Raw genomic sequence first — 20493 nt, forward strand, 5'->3', positions numbered from 1 at the left:
GGCTCCCGGCAGTGATAGAATTCCAGTTGAGCTATTCCAGATCCTGAAAGATGATGCTTTGGAAAGTGCTGCACTCAATATGCAATATGCCGGCTCCCAGCACAGTACGTTGTGATTTTCTGTTTATATGTGATTTTTGTGTTTATATTTTCTATTTCTTCCTGGTTTACTCCTTGGAGACTGTTCTTCTCTAAAAATCTGTCCATTTCTTCTAGGTTGTCCAATTTATTGGCATTTAGGCATTGCCCAATTTATTGGTTGTCCAATTTATTGCTTGTAGTTGTATTTTATGGTCCTTTATATTTCTGTGGTATCTTGTAGCTTCACCTTTTTCATTTCTAATTTTATTGATTTAGGCCCTCTCCCCTCTTTTCTCAATGAGTCTGGCTAAAGCTTTATCAATTTTGTTTATCATTTCAAAGAACCGGCTTTTAGTTTCTATTGTCAGTCTCCATTTCCTTTATTTCTGTTCTGATCTTTATGATTTCTGTTCTCCCCACTTGGGGTTTCATTGGTTCGCCTTTCTCTGGTTGCTTAGGTGTAATGTTACGCTGTTTCTTTAAGGTTTCTCTTGTTTTCTGAGGTACACTTGTCTTGGTATAAGCTATCTTGGAACTATTTTTACTGCCTCTCGTGGGTTTTAGGTCATCGAGTTTTTGTTTTCATTTGTCTCTAGGTTTTTTTTTTTTTTTTAATTTTCTCTTTAACTGCCTCAGTGATCCATTGGTTGTTTAGTAGCATTATTGAGCCTCCATATGTTTGTGTTTTGTTTTTTTTTTTTTGCAGCCTTTCCTTATAGTTGATGTCTAATCTCATAGTGTTATCATCAGAAAAGGTGCTTGATATGATATCAATTGTCTTAAATTTACTGAGGCTTCTGTGGCCCAGCATGTGATCTCCTGGAGAATGTGCTGTGTGGACTAGAAAAGCTTGTGTACAGTGAGTCCCCTACAAACGAGTTCTATCCTGAGACTGCATTTGTAAGTCCAGTTTGTTCATAAGTCTGACAAAGTTAGCCTAGGTCCCCAACTAACACAGTCAGCTTTATAGTCCTATACTATAATAGGTTTGAAATAGTTTTCACACAAATAATACGTAAAAACAAACAAATAAATATTTTTAATCTTATAGGATGTTGAAAAATACAACGGTACAATACAATAGATGGCACACGGGGGCTGGCATTGAGCAAACAGGCAAGAAGAGTTACTGACTGGAGGAGGAAGAGCGGGTATGAGATGGTAGAGCTGAAGGGTCATCAGCAATAGAAGATGGAGGCAAGCTGCAGTTTCATTCATGCCTGACATTGATGGCACAGGTTCTGGTTCCTTGCTGGGTTCAACTCTGTCTACCCTTTTGAAAAAGCGATCCAGTGACATCTGGGTAGTAGATCTTATTTGTCATTGTAGATGACACAGCAGCACTGCCCTGCCTCCCGAACGGCTGCCGCAGCCTTCACATACCACTGTACGTTCAGGGGCCTCAAAAACTAACCATGCGTCTTCAAAAAAATAAAAGAAAAAAGAAAACCTCGACATTTCTTGCATCTTGAATCTCTTTGGTTCTTCAGCCACTTCTTCTTCCTCTTGTCTCTCTTGGTCCTTTCTCTGGGCCTCCAGTTCCATCAGGTCTTCATTAGTAAGCTCCTCTTGCTGCGCAGCAAGGAATTCAGTGAAGTTGTCCAGGTGCAGATCTAGCTCCAGCTTCTTGCTGAGGGTCACTGAATTGCTGAAGACCTCTTTGGGCTCCTCATCCACTTTCTCTCATCCACGAAAATTGTGAATAAACTGTGGGCAAAAGTTCTTCCAAACCCCATTCATGATGACAGCTGTAACCTCATGCCAAACAAAGTAAATGTTTTTTGTGGCTTTGTAGACGTTAGAGTCCTTCCAGAATTGTCTTGGGTGGTTCCTGATTTGTCACTCACCTTTACTGCCTGACAAAAAGTGTGACATAAATAATATTTCTTGAAAGTCACTGTAACTCCCTCATCGATAGGTTCGATGAGTGACATAGTATTTTGTGGCAGATGCACTACTTCGATGTTGAGGTGAAAGTTGTCCACAAATGGGGGGTGGCCCAGAGTATTGTCGAGTAGCAAAAGATTGTTGAATGGGATATCATTCTGCAAGCAATATTTCTCTACCTCTAGGATAAAGAAGTGGAAAAACTAGTCCTGGAAAATGGTCTGTGAAACCCAGATACTTGGGCTTCCCCAGTGGCTCAGTGGGATATGCTCCCACCAGTGCAGGAGATGCGGGTTCAATCCCTGGTCCAGGAAGAGTCCCTGGAGATGGAAATGGCAGCCCACTCCAGTATCCTTGCCTGGGAAATCCCATGGACAGAGGAACCTAGAGGGCTACAGTCTATGGGGTCACAAAGAGTCAGACAGGACTTTGCGACTGAACAACAGCCCAGGCTTTGGGATTACTCTTCCACACAACAGGAAAAGAGCCCTTGGCTATGTTTTTAAGGGTTCTTGGGTTTTCTGGACGATAAATTATGAGAGGCTTAAGCTTCATATTTCCAGAAGCATTGCCACCAAACAACAGAGTTAGCCTGTCCTTTGCTGCTTTATAGCCTGGCATCAACTTTTCATCCTTACCGATGTAACTTTTGTCTGGCTTCTTCTTCCAGTATAGTCCTGTCTCATCCATGTTAAAAACCTGCTCAAATAAATATATAGCTTCATCAATAATTTCTCAAAGCATTTCAGGAAATTCCTGGGAAGCTACTGTATCTGCACTCTCTGCCTCACCACTTCCTTGCACATTGTGAAGGTTGGCTCTAGCCTTGAACCGATGAAACCAGCCAAGGCTGACATTAAAAGGTGCCCTCTCATTCTTCAACGTGTTTCTTCTCTAAGTCCTCATAAAGGCTTTCTGCTTTCTCTTGAGTCAGCATTAAGCTGAGTGGGACTGAACGCTGATGCTGATCTTGCCTCTATACACTGAGCAATTTCTCCATCTCCTCCTTCACTTTCCCTTTCTTCTTTGATATCTTCATCATCAGGACAGCAGATTTCACATGTTCCATGATCTTGTCCTTGTTCTTTAGAATCATGCTGATGGTTGAACGATTCGTGTTGTAAGAATGAGTGACCATCCTTATGCCTCAATCCACTCTCAATTATTTTCACTTTTGTTTCCATCATTATTTGACACTTTCTAGTAGTCCCAGCTATATCACTGTTGCTTTTACGCTTGCTTCTGGACATCCTGGGTTTGAAATAAAGACACTAGTGTACTCTATACAGTACTGTACAGTAAAGTACACACAAGCACAATCAGGGACTTCCCTGGCAGTCCAGTGGTTAAGAATCCGCCTTCCAATACAGAGGACTCAGGTTCGATCCCTGGTCAGGGAACTAAGATCCCATATGCTTCAGGGCAAGCCAGCACACCACAGCTACTGAGCCCACATGCCCCAAATACAGAGAAGCTCACACACCACAACTAAGACCTGACACAGCTAAAAATATATTTAAACACACACACACACAGCCAGGCCTTGGTGCCAAAGCTCTAGGAGAGCTCACACTACACTGATGAATACTCCCTGTCACCTCCACCACCTTATTCCCACAGTGAACCCCAGCTTCCCCCTGCCTTCCCCAGGAGATGCTCCACAACCAACAGGTAGGCCTGGCTCAGCCTCCTGTGGAGTCACTGCTCCGCCCTGTGTCCCAGGGTGCACGAGACACTGTGTGCACCTGCCAAAGGTGACATGTCTCTTTCCCCCAGTCCTGTGGAGTTCCTTCTATAAAGCCCCGCTAGCCTGCCAAGTCAATAGCTCTGGGGGTTCCTCCTTCTGATGCCAGATCCCCAGGGTGGGGAGTCTGCTGTGGGGCTTAAAACTCTCATTCCTCTTTGAGAACTTCTGTGATGTAATTATTTCCCCCAGTTTGTGGGTCACCCACTTGAAGAGGTATGGAATTTGATTATATCATGACTTCACCCCTCCTACCGTCTCACTGTGGTTTCTTCTTTATGTCTTTAGATGTAGAATATTTTGGGACAGTTTTTAGTCTTTTTATTGATGGTTGTTCAGCAGTTAGTTGTGATTTGGGTATGCTTGTGAGAAGAAGTGAGCTGAAGTCCTACTCTGCCACCTTGTCCTTGAACTCCAGCCACTTTTTAAAAACTCTATAGTGGGGACTTCCTGGGCAGTGATTAGACTTCACACTTCCAATGTAGAAGCTGCATGTTCGATCCCTGGCTGGGGAACTAAGGTACCACGTGCCTTGTGGCATGACACACACACACACAAAAGCAGCTTTTGAAGGACTCTATAGCTATTTTGTGAAGAAGCAGGGAAGGATGATGAAATCCTTTATTTGCAAGCATTTGTGCCATTACATCAGGGAAAGTAAGAAAGGAGAGGATATAAGAGTGAGAATGTTGTTGTTCAGTTGCCAAGTCACATCCGACTCTTTGCAACCCCATGGACTACAGCACACCAGGCTTCCCTGTCCTTCACTATCTCCCGGAGATTGCCCAAGTTCATGTCCTTTGAGCTGCTAATACCATGTAACTGTCTCATCCTGTGTCATCCCCTTCTCCTCTTGCCCTCAATCTTTCCCAGCATCAGGGTCTTTTCCAATGAGTTGGCTCTTCGTACCAGGTGGCCAAAGTATTGGGCTTCAGCATCAGTCCTTCCAATGAATATTCAGGGTTATTTCTTCTAGGACTGACTGATTTGTTCTCCTTGCTTTCCAAGATACTCTCAAGAGTCTTCTCTAGCACCACAGTTCGAAAGCATTAATTCTTCAGCACTCTGCCTTCTTCACTCACTTCCAGCTCTCTCATCTGTACATGACTACTGGAAAGACCATAGCCTTGACTATATGGACCTTTGTCAGCAAAGTGATGTCTTTGCTTTTTAACACACTGTCTAGGTTTGTCATAGCTTTCCTGCCAAGAAGCAATTGTCTTCTAATTTCATGGCTGAAATGTTGCTTCAAACTGTAACACCTCTGCTTGAGCTAGCTGCCCCAGGCTCTTACACCCACATATTCATCCCTTCTGCCACCTTCCATTCCTTTCCAGCCCCAATTCCTGGCACGCGCACTCAGGACTGTCTCTCCTTACTGGGAAAAATTAGAAAATTCTGTGTTAATTTCTGGGGCACAAGACTTAGTCTGGTATCACCATCTATGACCCAAGAGGGCACCCAGGAGCCACTCCCAGGGCAGGGCAGTTTTCATCACTGTTATCTCATATAGGGGATGAAATACAAATGATCGCCAGCTGGGTTTCTCAGACTTTAATTGAATCTTTAATTTAAATCTTCCTTTATAGGAAGGATCCTCTAAACCTGAAGTCCATTTGGTAGCATCCACAGCTGAACCAAACTGGGACCCTAGTGAGGGAAGAATGCCCTTACTAGAGCACCCCCTATTCATGAATCTCTGCAGATCTTTGAAAGGGGGGACCAAAGCAAAAGCATTTGAACATAATTCAAGAAATGCAGTAAAAAAAAAAATCAAAACCTTTCTGAATTTTTCAAAAGGATTTATCAGGCCTACAGATGTCATACTAATACAGATCCTGAAGCCCTTGAAAATATTAGAATGGTAAATTTGACCTTTCAAGGGGCAAAGTGCCTTAGATGTCAGGAGAAATTGCAAAATTTAGATGCTTCCTTTGTAATGAACCCTTCTTAATGGGTAGATGTTGCTTTTAAAGTGTTCAATAGGGGAAAAAAAAAAAAACAAAACCAGAAAAAAGAAAATGCTCCCTTTTTTGGCAGCAACATTGGGTTTCCCAGAGGGCAGGAAACCCAAAAAGAGGTAGACCACTATGGGAAAGGAACAATGTGCTTACTGTAAGGAGGGAGAACATTGGAAAACAGAGAGGAACACTCTGATGAATGAAGAGGCCCAGGGTACGCCTTGGACTTGAACTATCTAATTTCCCACAGCAGCCCTGGGCAGAACTGACAGTGGGGAATGAGCTGATTAACTTTCCCGTAGATCTCACCTTGAAGTTTTACCGCAGAACAGCTTGACATCAGAGTCCCACCAGAACTTGTTTTAAGCCTATAGATGGCACTCATGGAAACCCCAGGAAAGGAGACAGAGCTTCCCCTCACCCGCCCACCCCCGGGTCTACAGAAAGGGAAGACCGGAAGTGTACTAATGGCATCCCAGGGAAGGCCAAAAACACAGGGCCACTGCGTATCCCATTGAAAGGGACACTGGGACACTAATCTAAAACAATATATTCTGAGGCAAGAGAATTACTTCTTCCACAGATTGACTTGTCAAAATACCAGCTAGAGTATTCAGAAAAGGACCAAGAGAGGGCCAAAGAGTAAGGATATACCTTGGACACTGTGGCCGCACGTTCATAACAGAATCATACATTAAAAAGGAACATCTCTAAAATATGTCAAGAGGCTAATTTTACCTGGGTTAAGGCCTTGCAAGTTCCCCTGCTACGGATCAGTGGCTTCTAGAAGCAGGCCTAAATTAAGCTCCTTTAAAATATTGTGGGCTGTTCCAGGTGTTAGTCCAGGTGGGAGAATCTATAAATGCTCTAAAAGACCTAGCATTATCAATTATGCTAAAACTTTGGGTGCTATAATAACCTCTGTTCATGAGTTGGCCTCCAATAGGTCTGTCTATCCAGCTGAAGTAGATGGTAATTTCATTGTAGCTCAAGTGTCAACCAATTTTGTTTAATTTTGCCCAAATTCATTTTGGAAACTGGAACCAAAACCCCAAGTTCAATTACAAATAAGACAAAGTGCTAAGTGGTTTTATCAGGTTCAAATAGTTGTAGATAAAAAATGACTGGCTAAAGAGTCTAAGGAATATTTGTTGCCTCAACTCGGTAGGAATGAGCCAGGAAAGTCTTCATCCCTTTTCCTTATAAGATTGTGAAGTAGATATAGACTGTGGGGAATTGTAATAGGGAAGAAACTTTGTATTCTACTACAAGTAAGTCAGGAAAGGAATGTTGCCTATAAACTTAAATTATACATCTTGTCTCTGGGAACCCTGCCTCCTAGGTAATGAGCATTAAGCTAAAATACCTTTGGTTTCAGTTCAGTTCAGTTCAGTCACTCAGTCGTGTCCAACTCTTTGCCACCCCATGAATCGTAGCACGCCAGGCCTCCCTGTCCATCACCAACTCCCGGAGTTCACTCAGACTCACGTTCATCGAGTCAGTGATGCCATCCAGCCATCTCATTCTCTGTCGTCCCCTTCTATTTTGGTTTAGTTCACTGGAAATATCCTGACAAGGCCCACCTGTGAATGACTGCCGGGAGAAAGAAATTAGCACATCCCCTCTGGAGCCCGACCTGAGCCAGGAAAGGTTTGACTTTACTCCCTCCCCTTTTAGTATAAAAGAAGCCTGATTTCTCTTTTTTTTGAGGGGGGGTTCTTTTTAAATTTTTATTTATTTATTAATTTTTTTACTTTACAATATTGTATTGGTTTTTGCCATACATCAACATGAATCCACCACGGGTATACACATGTTCCCCATCCTGAACCCCCCTCCCACCTCCTTCCCCGTACCATCCCTCTGGGTCATCCCAGTGCACCAGCCCCAAGCATCCTGTATCATGCATCGAACCTGGACTGGCGATTCGTTTCATATATGATATTATACATGTTTCAATGCCATTCTCCCAAATCATCCCACCCTCTCCCTCTCCCACAGAGTCCAAAAGACTGTTCTATACATCTGTGTCTCTTTTGCTGTCTTGTACACAGGGTTATTGTTACCATCTTTCTAAATTCCATATATATGCATTAGTATACTGCATTGGTATTTTTCTTTCTGGCTTACTTCACTCTGTATAATAGGCTCCAGTTTCATCCACCTCATTAGAACTGATTCAAATGTATTCTTTTAAATGGCTGAGTAATACTCCATTATGTATAGGTACCACAGCTTTCTTATCCATTCATCTGCTGATGGACATCTAGGTTGCTTCCATGTCCTGGCTATTATAAACAGTGCTGCGATGAACATTGGGGTACACGTGTCTCTTTCAATTCTGGTTTCCTCGGTGTGTATGCCCAGCAGTGGGATTGCTGGGTCATAACTCAGGCAGGATGGTTCTTTGGGATACCAGTACACCACATTCTCTTTACTTTCCAAGTAAAGTCACTATTTCTTGCCCTAAGAGCTCGTCTCTCAATTTATTCATCTATAGTGTGGCGGGCAGTATTATCTTGGACTTGGTAACAGTGATAGAAACCACCCAAAACTCAGTGGCATTTACATGCTTATGTTTATGCAGTTTAGACCAGGCTTGTCAGGCCAGTTCTACCCTGCATTATGCTGGGACTAGAACATCTGAGAAGTCTTCTTCAAACACATATCCGACAGATGCCTCAGCTCAGGAGGCTATTCATATCTCTTCTTTCTGCACACCTCTCCATGTGGCTAACTTGGGATTTGTCAAAATGGTGCTGAGTTTCCAGAAGGAGGAGACCAAGGGGACAAACCCAAAGTGCAAATGCCTCCTATCAAACCAGCACTTAGTTCACACCTGCAAATGTCCCATCAGCAAGAGGAACAAATCCAAAGTTAATGCTGGAAGGGACTATAAAAGACATTCATAGCAGAGAGCAGGGTTCTCTGGGGCCAAAAGGAACAGTCAGCCAGAGACACCAACATGAGATTTCCAGTTCAAACAACTAATACCGGTGAGTACACTAGAACAGCTTCTGACCCAGGCTCTTACAATCTGTGTTTTGTTCCTTGAAAATAAAAAACATACAACAGAACTAAACTCTGAGAAATTCATATTTATTGTGCGGACCTATATTTTGCAGCTGCAGCATTCTATCAAATGACTAGTTCATTATTCTAGTATAAACTGCAGGGATGACATTTAACACTTGTTGCTCAGCCAACTTTTACTCCCTAGTTCTTTTTAAATAAGATAAATAGAACGGAAAATATGAGCTGATTCGGGTCAGACCTAGAAAATCCCATTCCTTCAGTATCTCCCTTCTCCTGACAGCTTAAATGGCTATTTCACATCTGGTGATTAAGAATGTAGTTTTTACCAGAGGCTACTGCTGACGGAGTTCAGACTCCTGCTCCTGATTGTCTCTGTCAGAGGAATGAGTGTCTTAGGCAGACAGGGAAGCTGTAACCTTTCCTGCAATAAACCAGCAGCTCACTGAGCTGGCACCAACTGCTTCCATCGATTTTTCTTTACAGATAATTGAAAATGGCTCATATGCTGGTATTTCATACCCATCGTCAGTGACAAGGAAAAGGCCTTAGTTTCTGTGATTGTATCACGGTTCTCATTGCAAACCTTAGGTGTGAACTGAAGAAGCACTTTCCTTTCTGTGGACATACCCCCACCCCAAGGACCCCCCTCCAAAACAAACAGAAAACAAAACACCAAAATTCAGAGGAACCAGGCCAATTTCAGAACTGAGATGAAAAGTTATGGATAGGGGAAGTGTACAGAGGCTTCGAGCAATGGGAATAAACACAGAAACTGAAAATGAACTTATGAGGCATGTGGAGTACATGTTGAATATCACTACAACTTAAACACTGTCACGCATGCTCAGTTGCTTCAGTCGTGTCTGACTCTGCGAATCTGTGGACGGCAGCCTACCAGGCTCCTCTGTCCATGGGGATTCTCCAGGCAAGAATACTGGAGTGGGTTGCCATTTCCTCCTCCAGGGAATCCTCCCGACCTGGGGATTGAACGTGGATCAGAGAGTCAGACAGCGCCACCTGGGAAGTCCCAAACATTGTCTTAGGTTTTAAAATTATGAAAGAATCTTCCAAAGTTTGGTTAATATAACATCTAAGTTTAAAACTTTGGTGGCTTTCAGAAAAATGAAGATAGTTTAAAAACAGGTAAATTAAAAAAAAAAATGAATTCAAAGACTGAAACTAAATTGTGAATACGCACCGTGTGCATACGCACGCACTTCCAAAGGAAGACCACAGTGTTTCCTTCTTAAACAGGCAATACACACGGACTGACATACTATGAAACATGACCAGAGGTCAAGCTGATGGATTTTTTTTGCCTTATTAATTTCAGACTTTTTTTTTTAACTTTTCTTTTAAATTCCCAGGTAGCTCAAATGGTAAAGAATCTGCCTGCAATGCAGGAGACCTGGGTTCGTTTTCTGGCTCGGGAAGATCATCTGGAGAAGTCAATGGCAATCCACTCCAGTATTCTTGCCTGGAGAATTCCATGGACAGATCACGCGGTTGCAGAGTTGGACACAACGGAGCAACTAACGCTACACTTGATTTACAATACTGTGTTTGTTTCAGGTGTATAGCATCCTGATTCAGATGTTGTTATTCAGGTGCTAACTTTTGTCCAATCTTTTCTGACCCCATGGACTGTGCCAGGCTTCCCTGTCCTTCACTATCTCCCAGAGTTTGCTCAAACTTATATGCATTGACTTGGTGATGTCATCCAATCATCTCATCCTCTGTCAGTCCCTTCTCTTTCTGCCCTCAGTCTTTCCCAGGATCAGAGTTTTTTCCAATGACTTGGCTTTTCACATCAGATGGCCAATATTTTAGAGCTTCAGCATCAGTCCTTTTAATGAATATTCAGGGTTGATGTCCTTTAGGACTGACTGGTTTGACTTCCTTGCTGTCCAAGGGACTCTCAAAAATCTTCAGCACCACAATTCAAAAACATTAATTCTAAAGTGCTCAGCCTTCTTTATGGTCCAGCTCTCACATCAGTACATGACTACTGGAAAAACCATAACTTTGCCTATATGGACCTTTGTTGGCAAAGTAATGTCTTTGTTTTTTAAAATGCTATCTAGGTTTATCATAGCTTTTCTTCTATTAAAAGGAGTAAGAATCTTTTAATTTCATGGCTGCAGTCACAATATGTAGTGATTTTGGAGACCGAAGAAAATAAAGTCCGTCACTGTTTCCATTGTTTCCACATCTATTTGCCATGAAGTGATGAAACCAGAGGCCATGATGTTAGTTTTTTGAATGTTAAATTTTAAGCCAGCTTTTCCACTCTCCTCTTTCACCTTCATCAAGAGACTCTTAGTTCATCTTCACTTTCTGCCATAAAGGGTGGTGTCCTTTGCATAAATGAGGTTATTCATATTTCTCCTGGCAATCTTGATTCCAGCTTGTGATTCATCCAGCCTAGCATTTCTCATGATGTACTCTGCATATAAGTTAAATAATCAGGGTAACACTATACAGCCTTGACGTACTCCTTTCCCAATTTTGAACATCTATTGTACCATGTCTGGTTCTAACTGTTGCTTCTTGACCTGCATACAGGTTTCCTAGGAGACAGGTAAGGTGTCTGGTATTCCCATCTCTTGAAGAATTTTCCACAGTTTGTTGTGATCCACACAGTCAAAGGCTTTAGTGTAGTTAAGGAAGAAGAAGGAGATGGTTTTCTGGACTTCTCATATTGGTAATTTGATCTCTGGTTCCTCTGCCTTTTCTAAATCCAACTTGAACATCTGGAAGTTCTCATTTCACATACTAATAAAGTCTAACTTGGAGAATTTTGAACACTACTTCGTGAGCATATGAAGTGAATGCAATTGTGTGCTAGTTTGAACATTATTTGCCATTGCCTTTTTGGGGGGTTGGAATGAAAACTGATGTTTTCCAGTTCTGTGGCCACTGCTGAGGCTTCCAAATTTGCTGGCATATTGAGTGCAGCACTTCAATAGCATCATCTTTTAGGATTTGAAATAGCTCAGCTGGAATTCCATCACCTCCAATAGCTTTGTTCGCACTGATGTTTCCTAAGGCCCACTTGACTTCACATTCCAGGATATCTGGCTCTAGGTGAGTGATCACACCATTGTGATTATCTGAGTCATTAATATCTTATTTGTATAATTTTCCTGTGTATTCTTGCCACCTCTTCTCAATATCTGCTTCTGTTAGATCCATACCATTTCTGTCCTTTATTGTGCCCATCTTTGCATGAAGTGTTCCCTTGGTATCTCTGATTTTCTTCACGAGATCACTAGTCTTTCCCATTCTATTGTTTTCCTCTATTTCTTTGCATTGTTCACTTAGGAAGACTTTTTGATCTCTCCTTGCTTTTCTTTGGAACTCTGCATTCAGATGAGTATATCCTTTCTTTTCTCCTTTGCCTTTTGCTTCTCTTCTTTTCTCAGCTATTTGTAAAGCCTCCTCAGACAACCATTTTGCTTTTTTGCATTTCTTTTTCTTGGGGATGGTCTTGATCCCTGTCTCCTGTACAATGTCATGAACCTCCATCCATAGTTCTTGAGGCACTTTATCTGTCAGATCTAGTCTCTTAAATCTATTTCTCACTTCCACTGTATAATAGTTAGGGATTTGATTTAGGTCATGCCCGAATGGCCTTGTGGTTTTCCCTACTTTCTTTAAGTTTGAATTTGGCAATAAGGAATTTACGATATGAGCCACTGTTAGCTCGTGGTCTTGTTTTTTTTGACTGTATAGAGCTTCTCCATCTTCGGCTGCAAAGAATATAATTGATCTGATTTTGACCATCTGGTGATTGGAAGGAGGTGTTTGCTATGACCAGTGTGTTCTCTTGGCAAAACTCTGTTAGCCTTTGCCCTGGTTCATTTTGTACTCCAAGGCCAAACTTATCTGTACACCAGGTATCTCTTGACTTCCTACTTTTGCATTCTAATCCCCTATGATGAAAAGGACTTTTTTTGTGTTTTTTTGGTGTTAGTTCTAGAAGGTCTTGTAGGTCTTCATAGAACCATTCAACTTCAGCTTCTTTGGCATTAATGGATGAAAATCCAAGTCAAATCAATAGACTTGGATTACTATGATATTGAATGGTTTGATCTCTTCAAGAAAATTAGAGACCCTACGGGAAATTTCATGCAAAGATGAGCACAGTAAAAGACAAATGGTACGGACCTAACATAAGCAGAAGATATTAAGAAGAGGTGGCAAGAATAAACAGAAGAATTATATAAAAAAAATCTTCATGACCCAGATAACCATGATGGTGTGATCACTCACCTAGAGCCAGACATCCTGGAATGTGAAGTCAAGTGGGCCTTAGGAAGAAGCATCACTATGAGCAAAGCTAGTGGAGGTGATGGAATTCCAGTTGAGTTATTTCAAATCCTGAAAGATGATGCTGTGAAAGTGCTGCAATCAGTATGCCAGCAAATTTGGAAAACTCAGCAGCGGCAACAGGACTAGAAAAGGTCAGTTTTCATTCCAATCCCCAAAAAAGGCAATACCAAAGAATGCGCAAACTATCACATAATTGCACTCATCTCACATGCCTGCAAAGTAATGCTCAAGATTCTCCAAGCCAGGCTTCAACCGTATGTGAACTGTGAACTTCCAAATGTTCAAGCTGGATTTAGAAAAGGCAGAGGAACCAGAGATCAAGTTACCAACATCAACTGGATCATCAAAAAGCATGAGAGTTCCAGAAAAACATCCACTTTTGCTTTATTGACTACACCAAAGCCTTTGACTGTGTGAATCACAACAAACTGTGGAAAATTCTTCAAGAGATGGGAATACCAGACCACTTGATCTACCTCCTGAGAAATCTGTATGCAGGTCAAGAAGCTACAGTTAGAATGGAACATGGAACAACAGATTGGTTCCAAATCAGGAAAGGAGTACACAAGGCTGTATATTGTCACCCTGCTTATTTAACTTTTATGCAGAGTACATCATGCGAAATGCTGGGCTGGATGAAGCACAAACAGGAATCAAGATTGCCAGGAGAAATATCAATAACCTCAGATACTCTTATGACACCACCCTTATGCCAGAAATTGAAGAAGAACTGAAGAGCCTCTTGATGAAAGTGAAAGAGGAGAGTGAAAAAGTTGGTTTAAAACTCAACATTCAGAAAACGAAGATCATGGCACCCAGTCCCATCACTGGATGGGGAACAATGGAAACAGTGAGAGACTTTATTTTCTTGGGCTCCAAACTGACTGCAGATGGTGACTGCAGCCATGAAATTAAAAGACGCTTACTCCTTGGAAGAAAAGTTGTGACCAACCTAGACAGCATATTAAAAAGCAGAGACATTACTTTACCAACAAAGGTCTGTCTTGTCAAAAATATGGTTTTTCCAGTAGTCATATATGGATGTGAGAGTTGGACTATAAAGAAAGCTGACCACCAAAGAACTGATGCTTTTGAATTCTGGTGTTGGAGAAGACTCTTGAGATGCAACCAGTTGCAAGGAGATCCAATCAGTCCATCCTAAAGGAAAGCAGTCCTGAATATTCATTGGAAGGACTGATGCTGAAGCTTAAACTCCAATACTTTGGCCACCTCATGCAAATAACTGACTCATTTGAAAAGACCCTGATGCTGGGAAAGATTGAAGTTGGGAGGAGAAGGGGATGACAGAGGATGAGATGGTTGGATGGCATCACCAACTCAATGGACATGAGTTTGAGTAAACTCTGGGAGTTGGTGATGGACAGGGAGGCCTGGTGTGCTGCAGTCCATGAGGTTGCAAAGAGTTGGACATGACTGAGTGACTGAACTGAACTGAGGTTTTGATATAACAGTCTCTCTCTCTTTACATATATATGTGTGTGTGTGTGTGTGTTTGTGTATGTTTTTATATACATGATTGAAGTTGCTGATCTTTTAAGTTCAAACTCATTTTAATTATCCTGCATTTGTATTCTCCTCCTCACAAGTACTGGTTTGATACCATATTGGTGTGTGTATAATTTCTTAACCTTTACTGTATGTTTGCTTTTACTGGTGAGCTTTCCTTTTTCATAATTTTCTTGTATCTAGTTGTGGCTTTTTCTTTTCCACCTAGAAATGTTCTTTTCAGTTCAGTTCAGTTCAGTTCAGTTATGTTCCTTTAGCATCTGTCATAAAGCTGGTTTGATGGTACTGAGTTCTTCTAGCTTTTCCTTGACTGTAAAAGTTGTTTTGACATCTCTGTCACATCTGAATAAGAGCCTTACTGGGTGGAATAGTATTGGCTGTAGGTTTTTTCCTTTTTTCTCTTAAATATATTATGCCACTTCCTTCTGGTCTGCAGAGGTTCTGCTGAAAACTCAGCTTGATGGTCTTATGGGGGGTTCCATTGTATGTTATTTGTTGCTTTTCCCTTGTTTCTTTTAGTATTTTCTGTTTGTCTTTAATTTTTGTCAGTGTGATTATATGTCTTTGTGTGTTTCTCTTGGATTTTTCCTATATGAGACTCTCTGCAACTCCTGGAGTTGGATGACTGTTTCCATTCCTGTGCTAGGGGAGTTTTCACCTATTATCTCTTCAAATAATTTTTAAGGCTCTTTTCTCTCCCTCTTCTCCTTCTGGCACCCCTATATATGAATGCTGGTGCATTTGGTATTGTCTCAGAGGTCTCTTAAACTGTTCTCATTTCTTTTCATTGTTTTTTCTTTATTCTATTCCATGACAATTATTTTTACCACTTTGTCTTCCAGTTCACTGATATGTTCTTCTGCCCTATTTATTCTGCTGTTGATTCCTTCTTGTATATTTTTCATCTGAGTTATTGCATTCTTCAACTTTGTTTGGTTCTTCTTTATACATTCTAACTCTTTGCTAAGAATTTCTTGTAACCTCTTGCTCTGTGCATCCATCTCTTTTCCCAAGTTTCTGGTTCATCTATAAAGATGATAAGATCATTACTCTGAACTCTGTTTTGGGTACATTGTCTTTCTCCACTTCACTTAGTTCTTCTGAGGTTCTATTTTGCTCCTTCACTTGGAACATATTCCTTTGCATTCTCATTTTGTTTAAAACTCTATTTACATTTTTACGTGTTAAGTGGGTGAATTGTGTTTCTTGACCTTGGAGAAGTCACCCTCTGTAGGCGATTTCCTGTGTATCACAGCAGTACAGTCCCCTCTCATCACCAAGGCCCAGGGACCAGCTGGTTCCACTGCAGGTTCTGACCAGTGTTTTCAGACTCAGACTCAGTTTGCAGGCTGCAGTACCATACTTTTCTTGCCTCTGGTGACTGCCCCATGATGGATGAGGCTGGTCTGGAGGCTCATGACGTCTTCTTGGTGGAAGGAGTTGCTGCCTGCCCACTGGTGGGTAGAGCTGGGTCTTGGCCCTCTGGTGTGCAGGGGTGTGTCCAGTGGCATATGAAGAGGTGGCTGCGGGTTCAAGAAGTTTTTAGGGTAGGCTGTCCGCTGATCGCTAGTGCTGCATCCCTCCTGGTTGGTTGTTTGAACTCGGGTGTCCCAGCACTGAATCCCACAGGCTGTTGGATAGGGCCAGATCTCTATGCCAAAGGCCCACAATGGCTGCATTCAGTCAGAGTTCACATAGGTGAACACTCCTTGCTATGTTCACCACCAGCTTTTATGACCCCAGAGAGAGCCAAAGCCACCTCCTTAGAAGACCCTCCAACACCAGCATGTAGGTCTGGTCCAGGCTCTTGCAGAATCACTGCTTTTTACCCTGGGCCCCACTGCATGCAAGACTTTGTGTGCACTTTCTAAGAATGGAGTTTCTGTTTCCCCACGTCCTGAGGAGTTCCTGAAGTCAAACCCTGTTGGTCTTCAAAGCCGAATGCTTTGGGGTGCCCTCCTCCCAGAGCTGGACTCCTGGGCTAGGCAGCTTCACATGGGGCTCAGAGCTCTCATTCCTGTGGAAAAACTTCTACAGTATAATTATCCTCATGTTTGTGGGTCACCCACCTGGGTGGTATGGGATTTGATTATATTGCAAGTGCACCAATCTGTTGTGGTTTCCTCTTTGTGTCTTTGAATGTGAAATATCTTTTTTGTAGATTCCAGTCCTTTTCTAATGGATGGTTGTTCAGTCTTTTGTTGTGGTTTTGGTTTGCTTGTTAGAGGAGGAGAGCTCTACTTCATCATCTTGTCTCTCTCCTCTCCATTTCAAACTTTTGGCTATATTTATTGCATATTTTCACTCAATCTGTTTTCAGAGTTGTACCTTATCACTGTCAAAGTTTGTATATCTTTAACTTTTTAAGACACATTTTTAAGCTACAGGGAATAAAAACGATTGAGGCAAACTTAAAAGGTTAGGACTTCAATGTCAAGCCAACTGGATTTAATGAACTAAGATATCTAAAGTGAGAGCATCTTGCCTGTCCCCTATGCCACAGTGCATTCAGTTCAGTTCAGTCGCTCAGTCGTGTCCGACTCTTTGCGAACCCATGAATCACAGCACTCCAGGCCTCCCTGTCCATCACCAACTCCCGGAGTTCACTCAAACTCACATTCATCGAGTCGGTGATGCCATCCAGCCATCTCATCCTCTGTCGTCCCCTTCTCCTCCTGCCCCCAATCCCTCCCAGCATCAGACTCTTAGAACAGTGTTATAAATATGATATTATGCATTTCACCAATGTATCATCCCCAGCATATTTTCATAGGTTAACTTACTATGTGGGCTTCCCAGGAGGCTCAGTGGTAAAAACTCCACCTACAATGCAGGAGAAATGAGTTCAATTCCTGGGTCTGGAAAACCCCCTGGAGAAGGAAATGGCAATCTACTCTAGCATTCTTGCCTAGAAATCTCAAGGACAGAGGACCCTGGCAGGCTATAGTCCTGCTGCTAAGTCGCTTCAGTTGTGTCCGACTCTGTGCAACCCCATAGACGGCGGCCCACCAGGCTCCCCCGTCCCTGGGATTCTCCAGGCAAGAACACTGGAGTGGGTTGCCATTTCCTTCTCCAATGCATGAAAGTGAAAAGTGAAAGTGAAGTCGCTCAGTCGTGTCCAACTCTTAGTGACCCCATGGACTGCAGCCTACCACGCTCCTCCATCCATGGGATTTTCCAGGCAAGAGTACTGGAGTGGGGTGCCATTGCCTTCTCCAAGGCTATATAGTCCATGGGGTCACAAAAGAGTTGGACACAACTTAGTGACTAAACAACAACTTACAATGTGCTAGGCATTATTCTAAATATTTTTCTAGACAATATCTCATTTAATGTCCATAACAACTCCATTTGGTTGGCAGTGGTGTTTTCTATATTTCTGATGAGGAAACTGAGGTTCAGAAAGAAAGAGAGTTATGTGGACTCAGTTTATTGTTAGCACCATAGATGCCAAACCCAGGGCTGTCCACACTGATTCATAAAATGCCAAGCAGGAAAGAAATCCACTGTGACCCTCTTACATTCAGCAGTGAAGAAGAAACACCCTTTCTCATTAGCTATCATGACCACATCCTCCGTGTGGTTTTAACACATAATGCTGATTAAGCATCCATGCTGTGGGTAAGTTCTGGTCCTTTCCATCTGTATAAAACTGAACTAATTATCTTTACACCTTTCAAGTGATAGACTATAGAGTCAAGGAACTAGCAACCTGTATTGATCTCTAGAAATAAAGACACACACAATTTCAAGGTTTGAAACCTATAAGAGGTGTGGGATTGAAGCCATAGATGTCTTATAGAAAAAGACATTGTAGATTTTTAAAATGCCAGTCAGCATGACTACTATGTCAAATATTGCTCAAACAGTATACTTTGTGGGAGACTTTAGCGGTTTCCAAAGTGAAGGCTTTAAACAGTGATCAATTTGAAGCTTTTCCCATCTTTATAATGAGTCTTCTATAAAAAGATTCCCTTCAGGGAATCCCACCACTTGAAAGCAGAAGGAGGTCCAGAGACCATCAGTTGTTCAGACTTGTTTTACAGATCAAGAAACTGGGCTCCTCCAGAGCAGAACTGGGCCTGGAATCCAGTGCATTTTTCTTCTACCACAAGTATCTGCTTCATCCTCATAATGCCTTCAGCTGGAATCTAAAGCATTCGAATGCTGCAATTGTGATTCAAGCTGCAGATGAGAAGTCCCTAAGCTTTGGTGAAGTCTCCCTGTCACTATTGAGCTATGTGATCCTGAGCAGTGTTTGAAGCTCTTGGATCCACAGTTTTCTGCTCTGCACATGCAGGTTGATGGCCATGGTGTCTGGAGACCTTTTACTACTGTGACATGTAACTCCGTGATTTAATCTATTTGTAAATGAACTTCTACTTTTCACAAAGTACAGGGCCTTCTTTTTCCTCATTAAGACTCTCTGTATTTCTAAGAAAAATGGCTTTGGAACTAGAATTCCAAAGATAGACAAGCTCTAAAAGATAAAATAGGCATTTTTAGATATGTAAGAACCCAATTAATTTCCCTTATTCCTAGTTTTAATAAGCATTTTGTGGCTATCCATCAGCAAATCAAGGAATTAAGACGTGGATATCAAGAAGTAATAAGACAAACGCTGAAGCCCAAAAGAAGGCCATCCTAAGAAAATAATTTTTCATCATCCCTAGGAAACCATTAATCAAAACTAGAACAGGAAGCCAGTGGACTCTGAGAAGGATGCCTTCACGAGAAAGAACTGGAATGGATTCCAAGAATCATTAGGGAGTTAGATGACACTAGCGACATTTTCTTTTTTTTAATTATGTGTGTACGTGTGTGTTTTATCTTTCCATAGAATAAAAATAACCAACACCAAGGGAAAGAAATTCATAAATCAGAGAGTACAAATATGAAGCAGAATGATTCAAATAGAAGTCAGAAAAGAAACTATTTGACCCAGATAAAGGAACATTGTCTTTCACTGGCATTGGGTCTGGCCTTGAATGTTATCAGAAAGGAATGTGGTTGTTGCACATTATGACCCCTTGCAGGGCACACAAACCTGCCTGGCTAACGCAACCCCCCACTCCTGCTTTCAACTATTAGAATGAAATTTGACAACACACAGAATTTCTAATATTGATACCACATAGGGGTCAAAGCTTGCTTCGGTGACAGGGAATATTGTTAACAGATGTTGAGGAGGAGAAGAAGGGACAAAAGATGGGGATGTGCTGAGATTCACATAAAACCATCACTGCGGTTCCCCCTGTGACCAGAGAGGGGCAGTAAATGGGACTAAAGGGGGAAAACACAGGAGATGGTAATGTTTTGTTAAGAAATAAAAGCTGGATAGACAGGAAAGGTGCAACCTGGCTAGTGGCAACAGGCATCTTCCCCAGTCTTGTGGGAGCTGACTGCTGTTTCTTACCATCTGGTTCTTTTTCCAGTGTTGGGTACTTTCCTCATTTGCATACCCTGGTATTTACTTGAGTGCGGGGTCTCTGCAGAACTCTAGGGTTATTTCTCTGTGTGGATCTCTTCTCTCTGATACTCAGTTCTAGAAGCTCTAGCTGCCTTGGTCTCCCAAGGTCTCAGCTCTTTCTTACCAATTTAGGAAATCTTCCAGGCTCTGCCTCAATTTCTACTCCTTGGGCCACTGCCAGGAAACTCTCTGAAGTCTGTAAAAATGAAGAAATCATAGAGCTAATTTTATTTAATTCTCATATCTCAGGGATTACTGTCTTTCTCTGCCTGAGTCCAGTGTCTTAACAATTATAGTTTTATATATAGATTTTAAAAATTCAGTTAGAGTAAATCTGGTCTCTCTTAGTCCAGATTTACTAGACTAGAAGTCTAAAAGTTTTTTTTCTGCCTTATCAGGGATTTCTTTTAGTTTCTACCATCCCCAAAACAGGCAATGCTTCATTTGCTTCCA

General features: G+C 41.9%; 1 long non-coding RNA gene across 1 annotated transcript in view; it reads left to right on the top strand.

Annotated features, from left to right (window-relative positions):
• LOC129659553 (uncharacterized) overlaps window positions 1-20493 on the top strand; it is a 27409-nt gene continuing 6916 nt past the window's right edge. The window contains exons 1-2 of the long non-coding RNA XR_008718121.1: window positions 1-104; window positions 7227-7322. This is a non-coding gene — a long non-coding RNA (uncharacterized LOC129659553). The remainder of the gene's footprint in view (window positions 105-7226; window positions 7323-20493) is intronic.

The sequence above is a fragment of the Bubalus kerabau genome, chromosome 8, assembly GCF_029407905.1.
Source record: "Bubalus kerabau isolate K-KA32 ecotype Philippines breed swamp buffalo chromosome 8, PCC_UOA_SB_1v2, whole genome shotgun sequence".
NCBI classification, from domain to species: domain Eukaryota; kingdom Metazoa; phylum Chordata; class Mammalia; order Artiodactyla; family Bovidae; genus Bubalus; species Bubalus kerabau.